We start from the raw sequence: 9217 nt of genomic DNA on the forward strand, positions 1-9217 counted from the left end.
ATAAGGTGGCTTATAAATTAAAATGTTTTGTTTCAAATCATGTCTCATTAGAGCAATTATCTAATTCACTATAGAAAACTGCAAACATTATAAACAAAAATATAAGATTCAGATACCTTATATAAGATGCTTACAACACAGACAGTTCTCTTGACTAATTTGAGAATTTATCAGATCTGATAAATTTGTGTTTACTGATTTGTTTAAACTTTAATAGATGGAATTTAAAGATTGTGGACCTTGAAATTTTTAACAAAAAGCAATTAGTCCAAAAGACCAAATTTAAATCAGTTCCTCCATTCATAAAGTCGGAAAAACACAAGCCAAGTGTGGTGGTCCATTCCTGCAATCCCAGTGATTAGGAGACTAAGATAGGAGGATCACCTCAGCAACTTAGAGAGGTGTCCAAAGCCAACCTAAGCAACCTAGAAAGACCCTCCGCAACTCAGGAAAACATCAATAATAAAATACAGCCAGGGCTATAGATCAGAGAATACTCTGGTATCTAATCTTCAGTTACATACACACACACACACACACACACACACACACACACACACGACACACATATACCACACACACAAGAAAACAAAACTATTATATTTGAAGACAGATTATGTATTACAAACACTAAGCCTTCTCAAGAAGGAAAGATACAACAGCAGCTACCACATTATTAATATTCTACTATGGTTAGGATATACGCTCTATCTAGAAAATAACCTGTCAAATAGATAAGTCAGATGTTTTCATTGATGAGAAAACAGAGACACCTTGACTAAGTCACACACTAAGTATCAGAGCCAGGATTCAAATTCACATTTTCCTGATATTATGCCTAAGCATGTTCAAAAGGACTGTATTGCAGACTCATTGAGATATGCCATAAATTATTTCCTAGAAATGATATGTAATCATATATTCTCATATTTTAATTCCTTTGTAAAGCAATTGAGCTTAGGGAGACCAAGAAATTTTTTAAAAAATTAAAAACTAAAACCTCAGTGACATTTAGATCATTTTCATAACTAAAAATAAACTTTAAATTCATGTATATCTGGCCTCAGAAATTTAGTGAAGTGCTGTTTCAAAACTGTAAAAGTAAATTAGAAAAAGCTCTAGATGTGAATCTCAGAGATAGAATTCTTATTGATTCAATACTAAGTATCAAAAATAAGAAAAAAGTAGCCTCAAAATGGCAAGTAAACAAAGGCTGCTTGAAAGTTCATTTTTCTCCATTTCATCATTTTTCTAAATTATAAAATAATAATTCCTTTACTCTCCTCATTCAGTTATCTTTTCTGAAGTTAACTAAAGTAAATTTCTAACTTAAATCTCTATTGACTGAAATATAGAGGGATTCTCCTTATTTTCTTTGCTTCATTCCCTAGAATGCAGAAGATTCGACTTGTAGTTAAGTCTCCACTTATGTAAAATTCTCTCTTATATATCAATGCCAAGGCATATGCTCTAGTTTCAAGTTCAAGGTTATAGATTCTAAGTACATACTGGGGAGTATAAAATCTTTCTTCTCACCTTTGAATGTGAATGTATCACTAAATTTAAAAATGCTTTAAGTATTAAGTGCTTTCATTTTTATACCAGGTCTTTGAGCTCTTTTTGAATTCCACAGGGATGTCCCAAATAGAAAACACATGAATTCTCTTCAGGGACAGAGAAGTATCAGGATGAATTTACTTTTCCCCATGGTAAAAAAGTGAATGATTTTTTAACAAGGAATTATATGCTAAAACTTATTTCATTAAAAAAATCCAACAATCCAGGATATAGTGTCAGCTTTGGTACTATTTATTGGCCCTAGATTTCTCTGAAAGCTAGTTCTCCCTTCTTGGAAATCTAACCTGTTTAATTCTCCCAATATCCTATAAATATGTACATAATAAATAATTGGAAAGCATGTTTATGATAGAATATATAATTATTCAATAAATATGACTAAATATACGCATCTAAATTTTGAAATGCTATAATTTTAGGTATTAGAAAAGAGATTTCAGGTGATTGAAAGTTTAATGTAAGAGTTGAATAATAAAATTAAATTGTTATACCCTGAATAGAAAGTATTACTGGGAAAGTTAGGAAAATATGTAGATAACTGTAATACTTTATGTCATGAGACATTATGGTATTAGAGATCATTAAAGTTTTAGTTTCCTGACATTTTTTTTTTGTTCTTGGTAGCCTCATATACTAATGCATAGACTCGTAAATAGCTACCGACATTTTAAAAAATCCTTCAAAATATTGTGAAATAGATGTGGATGGTCAAATGGATAAAGGAACAATTCACAGACTGATGAGAATATTTGCAAAAGACGTAGCTGATAAGAACTTCTATCAAAAATATGCAAGGGACTGCTAAACTTAGCTATAAAATACAAAATTAAGTAAAAGTAAAGTGAGTGACCTTAACAAATGTCTCACAAAAGCAAATTGAAATATATCAGATGAGGATGTGCAATGCTTTACATTTTAGGTTCTCAAGAAAATGCAAATGAGAATCAAAGAGAGACCACTATATAACCATTAAAGTATGTAATATCCAGGACATAAGAACTCTCCATGTGGTGAGACTCTGAAAAAAAATGAGCTCTTTCATCTGGGGTGGAAAGGCAAAAGTTCACAGGCACTTTGAATACACTTTGAAGACTTCTTACTAAGTTGAATATGTTTTTTCTTAAAATCCAGCAATCACTCTTTTTTACATATATCCAAAGGAGTATGAAAACTAGCATCAAACATAATACTGCACGTAGATGTTTATAGCAGGGTTATTCATGATTGCCAAAACTTAGACACAACCAAGATACCGTTTAGAATGTAAATAGATTTAATAAACGGTGGTACATCCAGACAATGGAATATTATTCAGCACTAATTTTTTTCTCATTTTCTTCCTATTAACTTTTTATTTTTTATTTTATTGGTACACTATAGTCTCACATAATTATGTGGATCATGTTGACGAGGGCATCTATTCCCACAGTGCTTGGTACCCTCCCCCCTTCCCCTTTTCCTTTCCCCCAATACTGAGTGTCCAGGTTAACTATGTTATATTCACATGTATAAATATATTCAAATGTAGCTTTTCTAACAGTTAACCTCAGCCTTCTTCTCCTCTCTCCCTCCTTATGGCTTTACTGAGGTTTCCCCTCCATTATCTGGAGTCCCTCTGGTAACCCTAAAACACCCTAAATTGAGTTACTGCCTGTGCCTATATACTGGACGTTTGAGCCTATGCCCACCTCTAATAGCTTCACAGTCTCTGGTCTGATTTCCAGGTCTTTAATCCATTTCAAGTTGATTCCTATGCACCATGAGAGGTAAGGATTTAGTTCCATCTTTCTATGGATAGATAGCCAGTTCTCCCAGCACCATTTGTTGAAAAGGCTCTCTTTCTCCAGAGTATGAATTTGGCCCCTTTGTCAAAGATCAATTGACTATATTGTGTGGGTTTGTTTCTGTATCTTCTATTCTGTTCCATTGGTCTTTGTGCCTGTTTTTGTGCCAATACCATGCTGCTTGAACTACTATTGCTTTGTAGTATAATTTAAAATCAGGGATTGTGATGCCTCTTGCTTGGTTCCTATTGCTGAAAAGTGCTTCGGCTAGTCTGGCTCTATTCTTTTTCCATATAAAATTCATGACTGATTCTTCTAGGTCTACAAAGAATGTCGTTGGTATTTTGATATGAATTGCATTGGAGCTGTAAAGCACTTTTGGCAGAACGGCCATTTTGACGATATTTATTCTGCCTATCCATGAGCAACGGAGATCTTTCCTTCTTCCAAGGTCTTTAATTTGTTTCATTAATGTTTTATAGTTTTCATTGTAGAGGTCTTTTATGTGTTTGGTAAGGTACATTCCTAGGCATTTTGTTGGTTTTGAGGTTATTGTGAATGGATTTTTTTTTATTTCTTTCTTCATGAATTCATTGTTGGCATATAGAAAAGTAACTAATTTCTTTTGGTAGATGTTGTATCCTGCCACTTTTTTGAATTGGTTAATTTGCTCCAGTAGTCTTTTGGATGAGTTTTTGGGATCTTCTAGATATAGAATCAGATTGTCTGCAAACAAGGATAATTTTAATTCCTCTTTTCCTATTTGATTTCCTTTGATAACCTTGTTATTGCTCTGGCAAGTCTCGAGTCCTAAACAGACAATGAAGAAAACCCTAAAATGCATATGTATATTTATTTATATATACATAGGTGATTACATATATATATATATATATATATATATATGTATGTATGTATATATGTGTATATATATATATATATGGATTTGGTTTATTTCATGTATATGTGTTTGGTTTCATATATATATGTATATGTGTGTGTGTGTGTGTGTGTGTGTGTGTGTTTGGTTACATATATATATATATATATAGGAAGAAACCAAAGAACAGCAACTAGTGATGGTTACAGTACATTTATACCTGGAACAGTATTCAGAAATTAATAGTGATAAAATATTATAGACAAATATAAAGATGAATTTCAAGTATATCTCTCCAAGTCAAAGAAATGGAACAGAAAATATTACATGCAGCTATACGACATTCTTGAAAAGGCAAAATTGTAGCAATGGAAAACACTTGCAATTGCCAGAACTGTAAGGTAATGGGAAGAGATCAAATGGGAACTGGTAAGAAGAGGCGTTTGAGGTGATACAACTATGCCATAACATTATTTAATTACATAACTCTATTTTTCTAAAACATTAATATGACTGACACATAACTGGTATTTTTTCCCTGAATTACTGTGAAAACTCAAAATGCTGACATTAAAAACCTACACCTACATTTATCACTGCCTTGGTAGAAGAGCTATTTCTGCAAGAACAGTAATGACTAGAAGATAGAATAAGGAAAACTGCTGAGAATGTCGGTAATGTTCTTAGTCTTAGCCCCTTTATGGGGTTATGTTCAGCTCGTAAAAATTCATGACACTACATTAAGACTGTATCTAGTTTTCTCTACATATTTTATTTAATATAATGAAAGGGAAACAAACTCTCATCGTGTTATAACTTTCCTAATAAACTCTATAGATCTCTTATTTTTTTTTTTTTTTGGTGTGTGTGTGTGTGTGTGTGTGTGTGTGTGTGTGTGTGGTACTGGGTTTCCTGGAAACCTTTCTACCTCTGGGATACACTCTGAGACACCAATTTTTTTTTATATTTTTATTTGGAAACAGGGTCTCTTAAGCCAGGGAGGCTGGCTTCAAACCTGTGTGATCCTCCTGTCTCTGCCTCCCAAGTGCGAGAATTACAAGCATGCACCACCACACCAGGCTTAGATAGATCTCTATTTAAATGTTCCTTGAATCAGTTTTATATCTTACTGATTTTGTTATTTACTACAAACTTTATAAGTCCTTGCAATATTTATTGTATAATTGAAAATCAGAAAATCAGGCTTTTTTTTGTTGTTGCAGTACTGGGGATAGAACCCAGAGGCATTCTACCTCAGGGCTACACCCTCAGCCGTATTTTATAATTTATTTGGAAACAGGGTCTCACTAAGTTGCTGAGAGCCTCACTAAGTAGCCGAGTCTGGCTTCAAACCTGTGCGAACCTCCTGTCTCAGCCTCCCAAGCACTGGGATTACAAGTGTGCACGACCACGCCTGGCTGTAAAAATCAGGCATTTTTAACATTTTGAAAATTACAGTTCATTGTCTGTATTCCCTCAGTTTATCTTATTTTATTATTAATGCATTGTAATCATACATTTTTATAATGTTCTGGGTGATAGAGGCATACATGCACACAGTCCCATTGAGCCCTCTTGAGTTTCCACTCATTCCCTCTCCATCCTCGCCTTCCAGTGCTCAGCGCAGTGATTGGCTTTGATAGTTTCTGTGTGAACATCATGTCCATTGAGGTGTTTCCCTCTTCATGTTTTCTCTCCCCTCCCATCTCCCTAGCTAGGTCTCCTCCTTCACTCCACTAAGATTTCTCCTCCATTGTCTGGAGTCCCTCTTGTGTCCCAATTTCTCTCTAGCTTCCACATATTAAAAAAAAAAAAAATCTAACCTTTGCCTGTGACTAATTAATCTCAATTAGCATAATATTCTCCAGCTCCACGTTTCTCTGCAAATAACATAATTTAATGTTGTTCATCTTTATAGCTGAGTAGAATTTCATTGTGTATATATCCCATAGTTTTTTTTTAATTTATTCATCTGTTGATGGACATTTCTACTGATTCCATAATTTGGCAATTGTGAATTGTGTAGCTATAAACATAGATATGAATACATTATAAAAAATTTAATCCCAATTCTCTTCAATATATTTCATGAAATATAAGGAAACAGGACTCTCCCATATATAGTCTTTGAAACCAGCATCTCATTAATACGAAAACTAAATAAATACAGTTTAAGAAAATAAGACTACAGACCAATATCAAACAAAACTTCAGAACAAGATACCAATGTGCATTAAAAATCACATCAAGCCGGGCGTGGTGGCGCAGGCTTGTAATCCCCACGCTTGGGAGGCGGAGACAGGAGGATCGCGCAGGTTCGAAGCCACCCACACGCGCTGGCTTAGGAGATCCTGTTCCCAAATAAAAAAGTATAAAAAATAGGTCTGGGAGTGTAGCCCGGAGGTAGAAGGGCTTCCAGGAACCCCAGTACCATCAAAAAAAAAAAAAATCACATCAAAAAATTATATACCACAACCAAGTCTGATTTATCCTAGGGATGAAAGTATAGTCCAGCATATAAAAAAAAATGTAAAAATTCATCACACAAACAGAATTAAGGACAAAAATAACATGATCATTTCAAGGAACCATAGAAAAACATTTTTAAAAAATCCAACACTCACTCATGCTTAAAGCACTGCAGAGAACTGGGATAGAAGGAACTTACCTCAACATCATAAATACAATATACAAGAGACCCACAGCCAACATCATATTAAATGGAGAAATCTATATGAATTTTTCCTAAAAACAGGTACAAGACAAGGGTGCCCACTATCACCACTCCTTTTCAACATAATACTTGATACTCTAGCCAGAGCAAAATGCAAGACAAGAAAATCATAGGAATACAAATAGGAAAAGAAGAACTAAAACTATATTTCTAAATGACATGATCCTATACTTAGAAGACCCAAAAAACTCAGCCAAAAGGCTTTTAGAACCGACCATCAGTTTATCTTAGTTTTATCTTTCTTGTGACTTGATTTTATTTTAAAAACTAATTTTTAGATTCCCTTTTTCTTAATTGTGTCTCTTATTATATTTAAAAATATTTAATGTATACTTTTTCATTGTTTATAGTTTTAGTTTTCTGGATTATTTCTCTCTTTTTTGTTTTTTATCTTTTGTTTTGGTACTAGGGATTGAACTCAGGGGCATTTGCCTCTGATGTTTGCTTCAGCCCCGCCCCTTTTTAACTTTTTTAAAAAATAGGATCTCACTCAGTTGTTGAGGGGACCTCACTAAACTGCTGAGGCTGGATTGAAACTGGCAATATGCCACATGTGGTGGCACATGCTTGTAATCCCTGCGCTTGGGTGGTGGAGACAGGAGGATCACGCAGGTTCAAAGCCAGACTCTCTGGTTTAAGAGACCCTATTTCCAAATAAAAATATAAAAAATAGGTCTGGGAGTGTAGCCCGGAGGTAGAAGGATTTTCAGAAAACCCAGTACCATAAAAAAAAAAAGAAAAAGAAAGAAAGAAACTGGCAATAATCCTGTCTAAACCTCCTAGGTACTGGGATTACAAGCATGTTATAACATGTTCAGCCTGGATTATCTTTTTATACTATTCAAATGTCAAGATGTCATATTTCTAATACATTTTATTTTCAAGTTTTATTAATAATTTTTGCTTAAGTTATATTTAATGCATTAGTCATCTATTTTCTTTGTGGCTTTATTTTTTATTCTGACTTTAGTAAGTTTTAAATAATTATTGGTTATTTTCATTCTTCTGCACTTTAAATATCATTATGTGATATTTGGGTATGAATCCCTTATTATCTCCATTATTTTATTTTATTTATTTCATTTGTTGGACTTGAAATTAGCCCAAGTACATTTTACATCTGAACTATACCCTCAGACCTTTTTTTTTAAAAAAACAATTTTAATACAGGGTATTGCTAAATTGGCATGTGGTGGTCTCAACCCTGTGATCCTCCCATCTCAGCCATTCAAGTATTAAAGGTGGCTTATTATTTCTAGGTTTTGTCTGTGTATTTGCTTTTTGTGTGTGTGTGTGTAGCTTTAAGTGTTACTGCTTTCTTGAATTCTATTTCTAAAGTAACTCACTATTGGCATATAGTAATATTATTGAATTTTGTGTGTTGGATTTTTATACTAAAATGTTACTAAATTAATTTATTACTTATAGCTCTTGTTAAAATTTTGGGGATTACCTGCATGTAAGATCTTGTCTTCTGTAAACAGTAGGAGTTTGACACATACTTTTCCAATTTGGAAGCCTTTTATTTCTTTATCATGCTTGATTTCTGTGACTTCTTCTAGTACCCTGTTGAAAAAAAATGCTGAAAGTGTTTCCAGGTGTGGTGGCACACACTTGTAATCTCAGTATTTGGGAGGCTTAGACCAGAGGATCCTGGCTGGAAGACAGCCTCGGCTACTTAGTGAGGCCCTTTGCAACTCAATGAGACCCTGTTTCAAAGTAAAGAATAAAAAATAGGGCAGGGGGTGTAGCATGGAGGTAGAATGCCCCTGGGTTTCATCCACAATACTAAAAGAAAAAAAAAAAAAAAAAGCTGAAAGTGAGCATTCTTGTCTTGTTTCAAAGGTAAGAAATCTTTCAGCTTTTCCTACTTGACATGTTAGCTGTTGGCTTATTAACAATGGCTCTTATTATGTTGAAGTTCAGTTATTTTACACATACCTTGTTCAGTATTTTTAATCATAAAGGACTATTTGATTTTGTCAAATGTCTTTGCTGCATTTATTTAGATGACCCTAGAGTGTTTGTCCTTTCTTCTTTTGATGATTTATCTTACTTGATCTTAGTAAATAAACATTTTAATGTATTTTTTCATTTATCTTACTAGTATGTTGTTGAATATTTTATAGTTTTCTATTATTTTTAACAGATATTCTGAGATTATAAATACAGTTTTAAAAAATCAGCTATCTTGTTTCAATTTCATTCAATTTTCATTATTTAATTTCTCATTTTTAATAG

Source organism: Muscardinus avellanarius (assembly GCF_963383645.1).
Source record: "Muscardinus avellanarius genome assembly, chromosome: 1".
NCBI classification, from domain to species: domain Eukaryota; kingdom Metazoa; phylum Chordata; class Mammalia; order Rodentia; family Gliridae; genus Muscardinus; species Muscardinus avellanarius.